The sequence below is a fragment of the Lepisma saccharinum genome, chromosome 2 (assembly GCF_977018435.1).
Source record: "Lepisma saccharinum chromosome 2, izLepSacc3.1, whole genome shotgun sequence".
In the NCBI taxonomy this organism is placed as follows: domain Eukaryota; kingdom Metazoa; phylum Arthropoda; class Insecta; order Zygentoma; family Lepismatidae; genus Lepisma; species Lepisma saccharinum.
The window spans coordinates 153,429,451-153,447,146 of NC_139230.1; the positions used below are offsets into that span (position 1 = coordinate 153,429,451).

General features: G+C 41.6%; 1 protein-coding gene across 8 annotated transcripts in view; it reads right to left on the reverse strand.

Moving 5' to 3' along the window:
* The window catches only part of LOC145984152 (uncharacterized), a 233,421-nt gene extending 216,561 nt beyond the window's left edge, over positions 1 to 16,860 (reverse strand). For all 8 annotated transcript variants that reach the window (XM_083117627.1, XM_083117624.1, XM_083117621.1 and 5 more), the window contains exon 1: positions 16,685 to 16,860. The gene's annotated coding sequence lies outside the window, so the exon portion shown is untranslated. The remainder of the gene's footprint in view (positions 1 to 16,684) is intronic.
* Between the last annotated feature and the right edge of the window lie 836 nt (positions 16,861 to 17,696).

The following is a 17,696-nucleotide window of genomic DNA, read 5'->3' on the forward strand; positions in this document are numbered from 1 at the left end:
CATTTTCTGTGACCTCTAAAATGAGGTATTACTCGACCCCCCTTGCCATTTGAAATTTCGAGTTCTTCCCTAACTTTAGACCCCCTTTTTGGGGTCAAGCGGTTTCATCCTTTTTTAGTCCCACAGTCATCATGTGGCATATCATTGGAAATCTTGTGTCCTGCACTTTCCGAAACTGTTATGGAGCTGCACTTATCTTAATTGTTAAGCTCGGTATACTCGATTTGGCTCACCTTCCTTTTTTTGCAAAACCATTTTCTACACGGAAAATGGTGGGTGGTACAGACAAATGTTTCATATGGCAATCGTATTTTTTCCCCGCCTTTCCGAATCTGCATTCCAAACATACCCTTCCCATTTGAAAATTGCAAGAACGGGGCATGTGCCCCCCACAAAAAACACAAAGAGTGGCTTTCAGGCTGTTGCAAATACTTTGTATGGATTCTTTGGGGCCAACTTAGTGGTGCATTTTTTTTGTTTCAACTTGATACGATCTCCTGTTCTCGAGAAAAAGGTAGTGTCTGGGTAGCTCTGAAACACCCTGTATATACACTGGGTGTCCCAGAACCAGAAGTCTTTTCCTGATTACAAACTTTATTCATATCTGCCACATATGCAAGGTAGAGATGTGAAAGTGGTGCCAAAATATTGGAAAACTAACCAAGTTTATTTGTTGCAGGTTTCAGTAATGTGGCTGTAGTGTAGCAGTGTCAGTGCCAAGGAATCCGGAATTAATGCTCTTGACATGTTTCCATACAATGTTTCTTGGACGTGACAGGATTTGGGTATGAAGATAAATTCCATTTTTTAAATACGAACTTATTGATGGCAGATATTCTAGACGAAAGAACTCTGTACATTTGAAAGTTCCTCTGCACTGTTATTGGTGACTGGATCTCGTGATACCAGAGGACATGCTGAGCTTTTTCCTGATTTGTGAACATTTCCGGTTTTCTGGGCAATAAAACTGCTGCACTACAGCCATGTTACTCAAACCTGCAACAAATAAACTTGGTTACTTTTCCAACATTTTGGCACCACTTTCACATCTCTACCTTGCATATAGTGGATATGAATAAAATTTCTAATCAGGAAAAAACTTCTGTGACACCCGGTATATTTGGACAAAAAAAAAAAAAAAAAAAAAAAGGCACTTTGACCCAAACCAGCAAGGGCCTTCTTCAGAACAGGTAAATTAGAACATGGTGAAAACTGGTAAGGTGAGGTATGGAATGATGTTGGCAGCTGTCAAGCAACAACTGAAGAACCATGGTACATGTTATTGTGTGAGAGAGGTGATTGTCATCATATTGTTTGGCGTTCATCAGGGCACTGTGTACAGGAACTGTGCAGGATATGAATGAGTTCAGATATTGCAGGAATCTTTGGCCAGCCAAGATGTCATAAGTAGGACCAAGTCGATATCAATGCCAAATGTATCAGTTTTATTTATCGATACCAGCTGATACTTTTCAGGAGAATTTATGATTCATGGGGTCCCAAAAATGCCACAGTACACTTTTGCGGAGTCTAATTAGCCTCGAAGGTATGCAAAATTTGAAGTTTTAATTTGTACCAATATTCTGTGAGAATACTGTAATTTTGGGTTACATAACAGGTAATGTTTGAATATCTTAAAATAAAACTGGTAAATTGATGTTTATAGTTTGAGTACAATACTCACCCAGTAATATTAATCAATACTTTGAACAATTTTTGTTGAAATTTTCATGCATTTTCGGTGGGTTGAGTTGGTGTTTTGAGTCCACTTCCTATGTGCCTCCACCGGGTAATGAACCTGGGACCCCTTGTTTACAAGGCGATGACACTACCACTGTGCCATCAGGGAGGCCCAACATTTTTCGTGGGAATCCTTAATAATATCAGTATTGGAATGGGTATCGGTTCAGCCCTAGACAATGCCCATATAAATGATATCAATACATAAGCTCAATCCATATCAAATGGTCCAGCACTGGTTGCATGATCATTTTCTTTCTTTAATTTCAGTGTTTTTCTTGTAACCCCTATGCAATGGTAGTTCAAAACTGTCATTCTTGTTTCATGACTTCCGGCATTTTTAGCCTTGGCAGACAGTGGCAATAATTATGATAACTAAAAGAGATGATAGAAAGCTGGAGAAAAACATTGTTTTCAGTACATTTCAAGATATACTGTACATTCTGTACCTCTTTTTTCACCATCCCTAATGCAAATGGCTGAAATTTAGGGCCAAAAAAAGATTGTACTATTTTTTTCATCAGCATTCACTTCCCCATAGTCTCCATAGCCTCGAACCAAGTTTCACAACCATCAATTTCTTCAAATGGGCTACAGAGGGCTCTGAGAAGGGCAACTTTAATTATGGCCACCTGGAACTCTTCAGTTCTCTAACAGGGTGATATCATCCACTTTTGCCACAAAACACATACCATTAATTCTTGCACGGTTGTTGCTTGTCATGTGCTTACCTAACCAGTTATCATGCATTCTTTCTCATGGTGCTTCAAGTGATGTCATTTAAAAAAAAACACTACAGGTATGTTATTTTTATTACCCTATTCACTCAAGTCTGACTACCATGCAAGAGACCCAGGATCCATCCCTGGCGGGGGAGAACTGGAAATTTTTCCAACTGTTCAAGCGACTCCGGCACCCACCCAGCGTCATATAAAGTGGGTACCTGGTGGAAACTCCGGGGGGGGGAAGGCAGCCAGGTGCTGATCACATCACCCCCACCTTCGACCGTGATCAAGAATGTGTGGGGCCCTAATCCCACACCCCCTATATGCCTTCATGGCATGGTGCATAGCACATGGAAGCACTTTACTTTACTTTACTCAAGTACCCTGTGCACTATTTTGACTGTAAATGTGGTAATTCACTCTAGTAATTTCAAGTTTCATTTCTCCATGGTCTCCACTGCGTAGGTTTCTTTTCAGTCCCACCAACATCAACACCAACCCAAGGGCCCTAATAAATCCTGGCTTCATGCCATCAGAAACATGCGTACCCGCCAAACCCATTCTCCCAGCATGACAACCATAAAAAACCAAGTACGTACCTTAGGCAATGCCTGCACATGTGAGTAAGAACGCATGCCTTTCCATGGATGCAGACAACGAGACCGGTAACCAACAGTGCCAAAATCTGGATATGTGTTTAAAGAAGAAAGTAATATGCCCATGCCGTGGGAGCAAAAAGTGAAAAGGCTTGCATCAACTACGGATACCACAAATGCAAGCAGGAGAAAAAGGAGCCATGCCACCCACAGCAAGACATTACATGCCTGCTGAAGCCACAGGTGGTGAAATCAATTGCGAACAAAAACTGTGCAGAAAATTAAACTTGAATTACACTGGTCAACAGCCAAAATGCGACATGAGTGATATATACAATTTCTAGTCAATATCCGTCTCCTAAATACGAAACTGTAGTTAAAAATCATAATTGACTAATTATAATTGAGTTACAGGGCATTGTTGATTTGGAGAAGTTCCCTATATATATGTATTGCATAGCTATAAGAAGTAAATGTTGAGTTTTTCTTTTCTTATTTTTTTTATTTGTTGTAAGGAAAGGGGGAACTGTTCAAGATCAGCCACAAAACCTCTTTATTCATTGTTTTGTGAGGTGTTAATTTGTGCAGACCTGATTGTGGCTTTATAAAACTAGGTAGAGTGTGTGCTTTTATCGAAGATCGTGTTTGCGTATTACGTGGTCCGTTTCTGGTAAGGTTGACATTTAATTAAATTGCTGAGTGATGTTAAAAAATGCCACGTAAATGCATTATCAATGCTAACAATGTATGTTATGTTTGTGGTCAAATTGTGTTTTCTGGACAGCGGAGAAATATTACCCCTGCTGTAAGAACAGCCTACAATCTATATTTCGGTAAACACTGCAAATTCGGAGATGAAGATAAGACTTGGGCTCAACATTTCCGTTGTAAGACCTGCTACATGAATCTGCTGGACTGGATGAATCACAGAAGACCATTGATGTCATTTGCTATTCCCATGATTTAGCTGGAGCCCACTAATCATACAGACGATTGTTTATTTTTTTTTTGTATGGTCCCATCAATACAACGTATGTTCAATACTAAAAAGAAGACAATTGTATTTCCAAATATTCGTTCTGCTTCTCCTCCTGTGGCGCATAGTAATGAACTACTTGTTCCAACACCCCCTGAATCTTATTCCGTAGACTCACAAGACGAACTGTACGATCCACAACCTTCCACATCTACAGATCCGGACTTTGGAGGTGATGTTAAACTTACAGAACAGCACAAGGTTAGCCAAGGCAGAGCAATTAGCCTCCAGAGTTCAACAATGGAATTTTCTGGCTAGTAATGTGAAGGTGTCATTTTATCGTGACCGTCAAAAAATGTTGTAAGAATACTTTTCTACCGAAGGAGATCTGATATACTGCAGTGATATTAATGGTTTATTGGGGGCTATGGGCATTAAGCACATCTGCGAAGAGTGGCGGTTGTTCATAGATGCATCGGTATAAAGTCTAAAAGCTGTACTGCTTCATAACAGCAACCAATTGACGTCAATCCTTATTAGTTATTCTATGTAAAAGAAAGAATCGTATGATAGCCTACAATTCCTCCTTCAATCAATTAAATACAACAACTAGGTACATACCTATGGAAAATATGTGCAGATTTGAAAGTCGTTGCGATTTTAACTGATCTAACAAGACTATACCAAATATTGCTGTTTCCTCTGCAAATGGAATAGCAGAGACAGAGCTTCTCATTTTATTAAAAAGGATTGGCCATTACGTCAAACTATGGAAACTGGAAATATGAATGTACATAATGAACCTCTCATTGAATCTGAAAATATTATACTTCCTGCACTTCATATAATGCTTGGACGGATAAAAAACTTTGTCAAAAAGTTGGATCAATACTCTTTGGTATTCAAATATCTACATAACAAATTTCCAAAAATCAGAAGATCAAGGAAGGAATTTTTGTGGGCCCTCAAATTCGTCAACTTCACCAGGACGAGATCTTCGAACACCTACTAAAGTGATGTTGAGAAAGGTGCATGGAGTTCTTTCGGAGAAGTCTCCAACAATTTTTTGGGAAACAAAACGTGCTGAAGACTATGAAAAACTTGTAAATAATTTGGTTTCATCGTATCAAAAAATGGGTTGCAATATGTTCCTTAAATTGCATTTTCTACTCTCATCTCAATTTCTTCCCGAAAAGTTGTGGGGAGGTAAAAGATGAACACAGTGAGCATTTCCACCAACGAATATCTGTAATGGAGAAAAGATACCAAGGGAAATGGAGTAGAGGAATGCTTGCCGACTATTGCTGGACAGTAACCAGGGTTGATCCTGAACTTCACTACAAGAGGGAAGCAAAGAGGAAGCGGATTTAATCCCACGTAAGTAGTAAAGAACCACCATACAGTAGTAAAGTAGAAAATAATTATTTTGTGATTAATGTAAACACTATGATTCATGAATTTACTTGGAAGGGCAGATAGAAATGTACCCACGTTTTGTACTGTTCGCATAATACAGTTCAAGCGTAAAAGTCACATGCACACCAAGCATACGTCATTCCACTACGTTAGAACATTGGGAAACCCGACTTTTCGACAATACCTCGTATAATTCTTAAACCGGAAGTCGAGTGGCATTTTCATTGTCAGTTTCATGTTCAGCATCATGGATTGATAAAGAAAAGTGAATTTTCATCCATGTTGCAAAGAAAAAATTAAAATTTGTTGACCAGTGTTATTAGAGTGAATTACCTATCTCCACATAACCACCTAACATATATCTTTAGATACAATGCAACTGTGGCTGAAAATGAGGATGGATGGCTTACTTAGGCATAGAAAGCACAATTTAGGTACTGCCCTAAGTGCCCATGAGAATAGCATGATAGCATGGAGGGTCTGTCAAAGTGCATGTTGTTGGAAATAAAATAAAGCATCACAAATGGTCTTACCTACTATGTTTTCACTTCACATATGAAGTGAAAGAACTTTTTTTTTTTAAGGAAAAAAGTGTTCTAATTTGCAAGTTCCAGAGAACTGGTAGCTATGTCAGAAACTGGAAGGCAAGCAGATAACATTTTTCTTAAAAACATAAGTAGCAAACAGATTTTTTTTTAGGACAACAAAATTTTTGGAACTAGAAGGAAACTATGCTATTATTGTATGTGATATGTTTGCATTTTCTGGTATCATGTGATAAATTTGCAAGAAAAAAATATTTACCTTGTATCAATAATCAAAGCCACACTTCTATTTAGAAATGCCATCTGTTGGAAATCAATCTAAAGTGCTTGAATTCTCAATGTAACATGCACCGTTCAGGCTGTACACTGGTACGAGCCTCATTGCTAGCTGAAAATGTCACATGCTTGTCCTAGAATACTGTATGCCATCACATTAGCACACAGTACTGCGGAAATTAAGAATTGACAACAAAAATTGCAGGCAAAGTAAAGAAGTAAAAAATGTGAACATGTGATGTGCATCTCTCCCCCTTCCCCAGAACACTCGAAAAGGTCAACAGGCACAAATGAGAATCAGGCTACAATATGTACGCCACACTGTGGCACTGTTCATGTCATACAACAATTCATAATTGCTAACATCAAGTGCTTTAAGAAGATCTCTTTTACTCTTGCTTTCTTTACAAATTACACACACACTCCGACAATTAAGTAATGTTCTCTTAGTTTTCATGACAACATGTTTCAACTTTCAAAATATGAGAATGTGTCTCGAATCCAGTTGAATTCACTGTAATTCTCTGAAAAGCAATTTTCAATCTCATTACCAAGAGCAGAGAGATGAGATATGCCTAATACAGAATTGCAAAACTCACTAGGTAAGGAAAGGTGATTCTTACTTACAAAAGATTGTAAGGTCTGAAAGGCAGAATACATACACTGAAGTGCCAAAGTCATGGGATACCTACCTAATAACAAGTGCAACCCCCTCGAGCACGGTGAAGTGCAACAATTCGACGTGGCAAGGATGCAACAAGTCGCTGGTAGTCTGCTGGAGGGATGTGCAGCCATGCAGTCTCGATTGCCATCCACAATTCGGTCATTGTTGCAGGTGGAGGATCCTGGGCATGAATAGTCCGTTCGATGATATCCCACATGTGCTCGATAGGGTTCATGTACGGCGATCTAGGAGGCCAATTCATGCGTTGGAAGTTCCCAGAATGTTCCTGAAACCAGTCGCACACCATGACATGGAACATTGTCATCCTCGAAAATTGCATTGTTGGCAGGGTACATGAAGTCCATAAAGGGTTGGAGATCATCACCAAGCAGCTGAACATAGCATTGAGTGTTCATTGTCTGGTTCACGAGGACCAGAGGACCCAAAGCATGCCAAGTAAACATGCCCCACACCATGACGGAGTCACCACCAGCTTGAACACTGCCTTGTTGACAACTTGGGTCCATGACCTCATGCAGTCTGTGCCACACCCAGATCCTACCATCCGCGTGTACCAATTGGAAATGTGACTCATCTGACCACGCTACAAGTTGCCAGTCCTCTACGGCCCAATGCAAGTGTTCCAGAGCAAATGTGCATCACCGTCGCCGATGGACAGAGGTTAGTGGCGGCACACGTGTCGGACATCGGCTGCGATAACTCATGGAGAGCAAATTGCATTGCACTAACCTCTGAGACACATTCCTGGGATGTCCTGCATTGATTCCTGCTGTCAGATCACACACTATTGCTTGTCTGTTTGCCCGGACGAGTCTGCCCAGACGTCATGGCCATTCATCACTCGTGGGTGGCCTCTGCATTGTCCCTGATGGGTTTTAACGCCTCCAATGCATTACTCACGGCACACCCTTGACACTGTGGAGCGAGAAAAGTTCAGTGTCCGGATGACATCCGAAATCACATGCCCCATTCGTCTAGCCCCAACTATCATCCCATGCTCAAATGCTGATAATTCCAGTTGGGTTGCCATCACCATGGTACACGACATTTCACTGCACTCACAGAAGTCTACCTGACAACACTGCTTTGCTGCGAAGTTACAGCACCATCAATTAGTTCCCTCCCACTACCCCATGACTTTTGGCACTTCATTGCACTCTGACCACAAACTGATTTTCTTCTGCAATGCTGAAACAGAAACAACAGATATCCAATTCCCTAGTTAAACATCAGAGAGATGCCATTAAAAGGCAATGGTAGAGTTTAGACTATGTACAACACAGGTTGAATTTAAATTGTTAAAGCAGTAATAGGTTCCAAAGACTCAGTAAATAAATTTTCAAGCCAGACATTGCAACCCAGTAAACACCCCCTCCTGCAGTGCGTCATGCCCATAGGTTGAGAAACGATGCCACAGAGGTACTCCTGTAACTTGCACCCAAAATGTTTCAAGACAACTGGTAAATATAAGGCAGTCAGTTGACACAAGGAAGATGAAAAAATATGTATATTTTGCAAGTCATGGTTAGGGAAAAAGATTTCCACTTGTAATTGAAGGAAAGTGGTAATAATATAAAGCAGGTATGCAGCATGCTTGATGAAGCACAAGAAAAATATGTATCTCCTACATCCACAGAATTATTCACAAGAAAAATCAGTTTTGAAGATGAAAATATGAGTAGAAATACATATTAATGATAAGTGAAAGAGGTGGAAGGCGTGAAATATGTGAATGCTTCAACTCACTGTAGCCACAAGTTCCGCAGCCATATTGCAACTTTCACTTTGCAGAGCCAAAGTTTTCTGAATAGACGATGTAAAACTTAATGTTACTTGCAAATGTTATCGATAACAATGTATGTACAAAAATTGGAAAAGAAGAAATCACATGCCACATGTTTTATATCAGTAGTAAATAGGAGGAAATCATTGTAATATTGGATCAGTGTTTGATATCTGCTTGCACACTGTGTGCTTGTACCCAAGAGTGTCATGCATGGGTGTATTTAAGGGGGGGGGGATTTCAATGGGTTCAACCTTATGGTTCAATAAAATTACCAGATTACCTGTTCTATCCACTTGTTCATAAAAATTTCTTCGGGCTTATTTTATTCTCCTAAATTCAAGATGTATGATGTATAGGATGGGATACAAATGGGAAGGAGATTATGTAATTTCACACACTAGATGGGACTGCAGACCAAATGTCTGCAATTTCCTGATAGTTTCGGAATTTCTGCGATAAGAAACTGCATTTGGACTGTCAAATCAGTTATATATTTTTCCTTCGAGTTTACTTAAAGGAATTTGGTTTCTAAAAACACAGTGCAAGAAAACCAGGTACACATCTTTTTTAAGTTGTTTGACACAAGATGAACAGAAAAGCATCAATACTAAGTAGTGTGGCTTGTGGAACTGTATTCACTAATTATAGAAACTACAGACCTTACAATTTACTAGTAGACGAGAAATATTTCAGAAAGCTCTTCAGTTTCTTCACCATGTAACATGTGGGGAGTTTGAAACATCTTCACTTGTTCTAACCAAATTGTTTTCATGCAGTGCAAGATTATGTTGGGCACATCTAAAGGGGTACTGTGAACATGTCAGTATTCTAAAGGATATATTAACCCCCCCCCCCAAATCATGGAAGTCTGCTGATTTTTCCACGGAGGAACAAGCAAGGTATTTTTCCATGGGGCATATGACCCCAATAATAGTGTTACTCAGTCAAAACACACCACATGAATTTAAAATTATCGCATTCCCGCATCCCCATTATAATAATTAATGCAAATTACTGTAACTGAAATCAAATTATACGTGTAAAATACTTTTCGATTGGCATACGTTTTCTAAAGGAGGAAGTGTGGCCATCCTGGCCCCCTTACAGATGTCCATTCCCTATATTATACTTTCACCTAGAAATTTAGTGTAGAGGAATCTTATTGCCGTTATTAAACGATATTATATTTTCAAGCTGATGAAAGTTCAAAGCAACTAACGGGTAAGGGGGTGAAGTTGATGGAAATCATTTTTTTTGGGGGGGGGGACATTTAAGTAAAAGATAGCAAGGCTAGCCAAATCTAAGAGTAGCAGGAAAAAAGGACACTGAAGATGGTATTTGTTTTTATGTCTTTCTTGCATTATTTCTTCCAGACCGCCAAGAGAACCTGCAGTGGGACACAGAGGGGTAATTGCCCACTCAATTTGAAATTTTACCGGGAGTTGGCCCTTGGTGCCAAACAGTCTAAATGGAAGAAAATGTAAAGAGAATGCCATGGCGCCCCATGATTTATTTTGTTCCCTATTAAATCAATATTGTTTTCAGTTTGCAAAAATTTTGATCAGAAGTTTTTCTTGCTCGCTTCGCTCAAATTTTCCTTCTTTTCTGTACTGCATTATAAATTATTAGAAAGACAGAGAGAGAAATAATAACAAATAAGAACTTCAGACTGTTGCTGCTAAACAGTTTTGTCGTTAAATGCAGGAACAATTGTTCTGAGGCCGGAACCCGTGGCGGAGTGGTTAGCATATCGTGCTATGATGCCAGGGGTCCCGGGTTTGAATCCTGGCCTGGACATGGATGTTCGTGAGTGTCCATTCATCAATTTCATCATATCATCACTCATTCCAACCTTCACAAATTAGTGGCACAAAAGAAAAGTAAAATGATACAAATCAATCAGTCAATTGTTTGGAGGTAAAATTTATATCATTCTTGCTGTCGATTTGTTATGGCGAGGATGAATTGATTATGTCATGTATTTAAATAATATGCATTATATATATATATATATATAATCAAAGGAGAGAGGGCCTCCCCGATGGTACAGTGGTAGCGTCACATAGTGGGGGCACATAGTGGTTCGGATTCCACTTTAAACTGTAGATCCAGTCCTGATTAGCCTTACTGTGCATAAAGTGAACTTAAAACACCAAATCAATCAATCAATCAATCAAAGGAGAAAGGAAACACTCACCAGACAGTGGAAAAAATCAGAATTTTCGCTAAATTAGTAGCACCTTCGGTGTGAGAAGAAAGAGACGGAACCGGAAGTTGGGGTCCTGCAGATTTGCCAGGTCCCCATCAGAGAAGAAGCAGTGCGTAGAACAAAAAACTGTTTCTTCACCAGGCTCGTCGAGAACTCTAACTGGGTGTGATGGTTTGGTTTGGGAGGGAGGGTGGGGGTGAGCCTTGTTCAGGCCAGGTGGAGTGGTTGCACTCATGGCTGATATATAGGCCCTCTCCCATCTTTTGCGAACAGAGGTGTTGGCTGGTTGGGGCAGGAGATAGATGATCGCTACCCGGAAGCAGTCATTGAAATTGATGTTGTGGTGGTTGGTGTGGAAGGTGACAGTGAAGCCCAGGTTGTGGGTGGAGAAGCGGTGGTTATTGATGCAGAGGTTGAGGACCGTTGGTGTTTATCCTAAAGAAAAATCACCAAAGATGTTGCAGGTGAGGAAGTATATCAGGTTTGAGGCATGGTAGGTCCCTTTGGGATGGAGGGTAAATTTGCCAGTGGCCGTGTGCACCTGGAGGGTGTGAGAGGTAATGACGATGGGGCAGGTTTTGCACCTAAGGTGGTTGCATTTATGGGCAGGAGGGTGTTGGTTGTGTGGCGAAGGAGTGTTGTGGACCAGGATGTCTTGGAGGTTGGGGGGGCAGGCACGTTTGAAAACCACTCTGGGCTTGTAGGGAAATATGTTTTTGGTTTCAGGATCACTGTGGAGAATGGGGAGAAGAGTGTGTAGTGTGCCTGATTTTGTTGAGGTGGGGATGATATTGGGTAATGAGTGCAGGTAGGTTGGTGGCAGCAGGTTTCTTGGTGGTAGTGGTGTGTGAGGCAGCTCTCAATATTTGTTTGGTGATCAGGATGAAGGGATATCCACGGTTGACGATGGCTTGGTGTAGTCGGAGGTTATAATTCTGGCAGGAGGTGGGTGAAGTGTTCAGGCACTCTCCCCTGAGGGCCATAGGGAATGGAATGGCTTTTTTGGTGTGGAACGGGTGGGATCTGGAGAAGTGTAGGTATTGCATGTGGTTGGTGGGTTTTATGTGAATAGATGTAGTCAGGTGTCCTCCCTCGATGTGCACTTCCACATCCAGGAAGGTGATCTGATTGGGGGAGTGTGTCCATGTGAATTTTATGGAATGGAAGTGATTAAGTTGGTCCAGGAAAGCTGATAAGGATGGTTCTCCATGTGTCCATAGCATGAAGATGTCGTCGATGAAGCAGAGCCAGAGGAGGGGTTGGGTATCCAAGAACTCTTGCTCAAGTTTGCCCATGAAGAGGTTTACATAGGATGGGGCCATTCTGGTGCCCTTTGGCTGTACCTCAGATCTGTAGGAAATGTTGCTTTTCAAAGGTGAAATTGTTACATGTGAGGGCAAGGTGGGCTAGGTGGGTCAGGAAGTTAGTGCTGGGCTTGTGAGGTTTAGGTCTGCTATTGAGGTAGAAATCTATGGAGCAGAGGCCATGGGCATGGGGTATGTTGGTGTAGAGGGAAGTGACGTTGATGGTCTCAAGGATGGTGTTTGGGGGCAACGGTGGAAGGGTGCTGATTTTCTGGAGGAAGTGGTTGGTGTCACGGAGGTAGCAGGGCAGAGCTTTCACAAGAGGCTGGAGATGCAAGTCAACAAAGGCTGAGATTCTTTCTATGGGTGAGTTATAGCTGGACACAATGGGTCTACCGGGGTTGCCAGGTTTGTGAATTTTGAGCAATAGATAGAAGGTGGGGTGCGGGGATTCTCAGGGATTAACATGGCTGTGGTAGGAGTTGTCAGGCCTTCAGGTGGACCGTGGGTGTGGATGAAGTCCTGCACTTTTTTGAGGTGTTTGGAAGATAGGTCAACTGTGGTGGGTTTGTAGGTGGAGGGGTCAGCCAGCTGGCAGGTGGCTTCCGCCAGGTAATCTTGAGAGTTCAAGACCACCGTGGTGGACCCCTTGTCAGCTGGGAGGATTTTAATGTTATGGTTGTTGCGGAGATCTGAGAGCTTTCTGTTGGGAGGGGTTGAGGTTAGGTTAGTTCTGGAAGTCATTTAAGAATAAGCTGTCACAGGTGTTGGAAATGATGGCAGCAATGTACCTTTCCAAGGGGTGGTTGGTGATCTTTGGAAGAGGGGGGGCTAAATTGAAGGAGGCTTGGGTGGGTTTCATTTGTAGTAGTTTGGAGTGAGGGTTTTTTGGCCCAGAAATGTTGCCATCGGAGGATGCGAGCAAAGGTGTATATGTCAAAATGCAGGCGGAATTGGTTGGGGGGGAGTTGTGGGGGAGAAGGTAAGGCCTTTGGATAAAACAGCTATTTCATCAGTGCTACGTTTATGACTGGATAAATTGAGTACAGTCTGGTTGTTCTGGAGTGGGTTAGGGTCATTGGTGGTCATAGATCTGGTGGGGGTGGGTTTGTCCATGGACTGATTGCAAAACCTGCCACATCCTCATTACCTCTCACACCCTCCAGGTGCACACAGCCACTAGCAAATTTACCCTCCATTTCAAAGGGACCTGCCATGCCTCAAACCTGATCTACATCCTCACCTGCAACATCTGAGGTGATTTTTACCATTCCATTCCATTCTCTCGGGCCCTCAGGGGAGAACGCCGAACACTTCACCCACCTCCCGTCAGAATTATAACCTCCGACTACACCAAGCCGTGGATGTCCCTCAGTCCTGGTCACCAAACAAATATTGCGAGCTGCCTCACACACCACTACCACCAAGAAACCTGCTGCCACCAACCCACATGCACTCATTACCCAATATCACCCCCACCTCAACAAAATCAGGCACACTACACTCTCTTCTCCCCATCCTCCACAGTGATCCTGAAACCATTAACATATTTCCAGACAAGCACAGAGTGGTTTTCAAATGCCCCCCCCCCCCCCAACCTTCAAAACATCCTGGTCAACAACACTCCTTCGCCACACAACCAACACCCTCCTGCCCATAAATGCAACCCCCCTAGGTGCAAAATCTGCCTCATCCTCATTACCTCTCACACCGATCATATATCTCCTACCCCAACCAGCCAACACCTCTGTTCGCAAAAGATGGGAGAGGTCCTATATATAGGCCATGAACCTGGCCTGAAGAAGGACACCCAGTAACGTCCCCGCCTCACCCACCCCACCCTATCTCACCCACTCACATTTTTCGACGAGCCTGGTGATGAAACAGTGTATTTTTCGTTCTATGCACCGCTTCTTCGATGAGGACCTGGCAACTCTGCTGGGCCCCAACTTCTGGTTCCATCTCTTTCTTCTTACACTGAAGGTGCTACTAAGTTAGCAAAAATTCTGAATTTTTCCACCGTCCGGTGAGTGTTTCCTTCTTTGATTTTTATTTAGCCCTTTTGGCCCTCCTTGCTTTTATCCAAAAGCAGCCAACACCTCTGTTTGCAAAAGATGGGAGAGGGCCTATATTCCGGCCATGAGTGCAACCACTCAACCTGGTCTGAACAAAGCCAACCAGTAACGTCCCTACCTTAACCCACCTCATTCCTCCGTCCCTCCCCACCCACTCACAGTTTCCGACAAGCCTGGTGACGAAACAGGTTTTTCCTTTCGTTCTACGCACCGCTTCTTCTTTGATGGGGACCTGGCAACTCTGCAGGGCCCCAAACTTCCGGTTCCATCTATTTCTCCTCACACCGATGATGCTACGAAGTTACCGAAAATTTTGAATTTTTCTACTGTCCGGTGCGAGTTTCCTTTTACCTTCTTTGATTATTATATACAAAGGCTGTCGCAGAGAAGGTGAGACTAATTCCTGTATAGGAAAGCAGCGACCTCCATTGGCTAGCAAATGTACTAGGGTGAAAATTTGGTTCGTTAGCTGCCGATTGAGACCAAAATGAGTGCAATAGGTCAAAAAGTATTGACTGCATAGCAGTTAAAAGACAAGTATGTGCATGGACCCCTCCAAGAATCATTAAAATTAAACCCAAAAATTTACGAACCACAAAATTTTTATTCAGAATCAGCCATATCGATTAGACGTACATCTTTTTCAAAATAGGCACCATTGACAGCTAAGCAAGCGTCCATACGCTCCTGCCACTTTGTGAATGTCTTTGAAAATTCATTGTCATGAAATGACGACCACGTAAAGCAGACTTTAAAAGTGGAAATAGGCAAAAGTTGCAGGCTGCAAGGTCCGGGCTGTGTGCTGGATGCAGGAAAATTTCTATTTTTTTCTTTGTCGCGTAATCCTGAAAAGCCCGTACGGTACGTGAGCGTGCGTTATCGTGGTGCAATATGAAGGAGTTCTTCTTTTTTGCTACGTGCTGGCGCCGAGTAGTCTCAATGACTCCTTGGCAATATCTTGGCTCTACTCATTTGTCTTGATCGGCATATACCTGTTGAAACATTGCACAAAATTTTATGGCATGTCGCTATTCATCTTGAATACTCACCGCGATAAGCAATGTTATACGCAAAAACCTGGAGGGGTAAACGAAACACGTTCCACATAAATCAACACAGCTGCTCACTAACGTGGTTTTGCAACATGTAACAACTTGCTATGGAAACAGAATGAATCATCCTACACGACACGACTAGTGCCGAAACCATAGGCAGTGTTGCCATGCCAGGAAAAAATCTGTCTCACCTTCTCTGCGACAGCCTTTGTGTGTATATATATACATGCATACATACTCACACTCTCAACGCAATAAAACTAAAAGAATGAGATAGAATGAGGTTTCTCTTTAGAGACTGAACTTTCATCAAAGCTTTGGCCCCCCCTAATCAGAGAGTCTGCGCACGCCTAGGTCAATGATATACTTCAAAATAGATTTCAGTTTTTTTTTTAAGAAGTGTAATGAATATGATAATGGATATATGGATACGTACATGCACTCAACTTTGTTGAAGTACTGGTATAGTGCCCCCACCTCCAACATTCATAATATCACAATTTTCACTGAAAGAGCAGCCAACATCCTTGGCCGAGTGGTTAGCAGAGCACGCTATTATGCCAGGTGAAGAGGCTTCAGATCAAACAAACAAACAAAGCATGAGTGTTCTTTGTGATTGCCCCTTAAACATGATTTCAATGTGATTTCATCATATCATCACTTGGCCTCTTCTTCGCAATTAGCCAAAATAGGCAGGAAAGCAAAGAAAAAATATTCAATACCAAATCAAAAAAACACTGAAAGTACAACAATTAAACATCTTACTTCCTGCTATACTAGTACAATATCTTTCACCATCAACACACAGGAGAAAAATATGTAAAAAAAAAGTGCATGGTATCATAATATACGGCCAGTATGAGGTGCTTATCAGCATGTAGTACACATTCAATGGGAAAGCACACTGAGTCATAATCCATGTGACGGTAGACCAATGGTACTAGAGGGAACATTTTCATAAGTTCACTGCAGCAGCAGAAAGAACCACATATGATTAACCTATACTTGTTGTGGGGCCTCAGGCTGCTGCACTTTCGACTTTGTGACATGGCCAACTATTGCGGAACATGAAGAGGCATATGAAGGAAATGTTTCATTTGCATCACTCGTACATGTTACAATTTCACATACACGTCTTTATTTTATCTGAGTAGCCAAAGCATGCCTAGACTACCCAGAAAGCACAACACTGGTCTGCACAATGAAATGCAAATTAAAAATTCAAATAAAGGAAAATCTTCAATAAGAAACAAAAAAGTTCACACATGAAGTAGTAATGAAAAAAGACTTACTTACCAATTACAAAGATCAAAGTTTTTTCCAACTGAAAAAATGGTGGTCAAGCAAGTTTCCTATCTCCCTCCTTGGTACAAATCATCCCATACACAAGTCATGTTTTTCATTGTCCAAATTACACTAGAACACTAGAGGAACCCTCCTCAAATCACTAGGTCCTTGTATGATCCAACACATGAATCTGCAAGCAAATAATAAAAGGAAGTGTCAAACACAATTTGGCTTGCAGAAGAGCAGGCAGGTGGTTAAAAAAATACATACGAGGGTCACTATTTATATTTTGAGCCTTGGCAACACTGATTGAAGTTAGGCATGATTTGACGTTTGCACGGAATCGTCTGGCATTATTGACCATAATGTACTTCAAATGTTTTGTCAATAGCTTCATTTGTGTTGTTTATGTTGCCTTGGAGATTGCTCGGCTACAATAAAATGGAATTAACTCGTGAACATTTTCGTGCGATGATTTTTTACGATTTTCGACGTGGATTATCAAGACAAGAGTGCATCGATCAACTTACTTCCACATTTGGCGATGAAGCCCCATCCTTTGCCACTGTGAAACGCTGGTATAACGAATTTAATCGTGGCCGCCATTCGCTTACCAACGAGATTCGCGAAGGTCATCCAAAATCAGTTGTTGTTCAAGAAAACATTGATGCTGTGCAAAACCTAATACTGCAAGATCGTCATGTGACATACTGTGAGATTGAGGCAACCATAGGCATTAGTTCCACCAGCATATATAAAATATTACATGATCATTTAGCTGTGAGAAAGGTATGTTCTCGTTGGATCCCACACAATTTGACAAAAACTCAAAAAGACACTCGCGTCAATTGGTGCAAACAAATGCCCAATAATTACAATCGTGGTGCTTCAAAAGACGTATATAAGATTGTAACAGGTGACGAATCATGGATATATGCATATGAGCCGGAACGTAAACAGCAGTTGACTGTATGGGTGTTTCAAGATGAACCCAATCCAACAAAAGTTGTTCGCGCTCGAA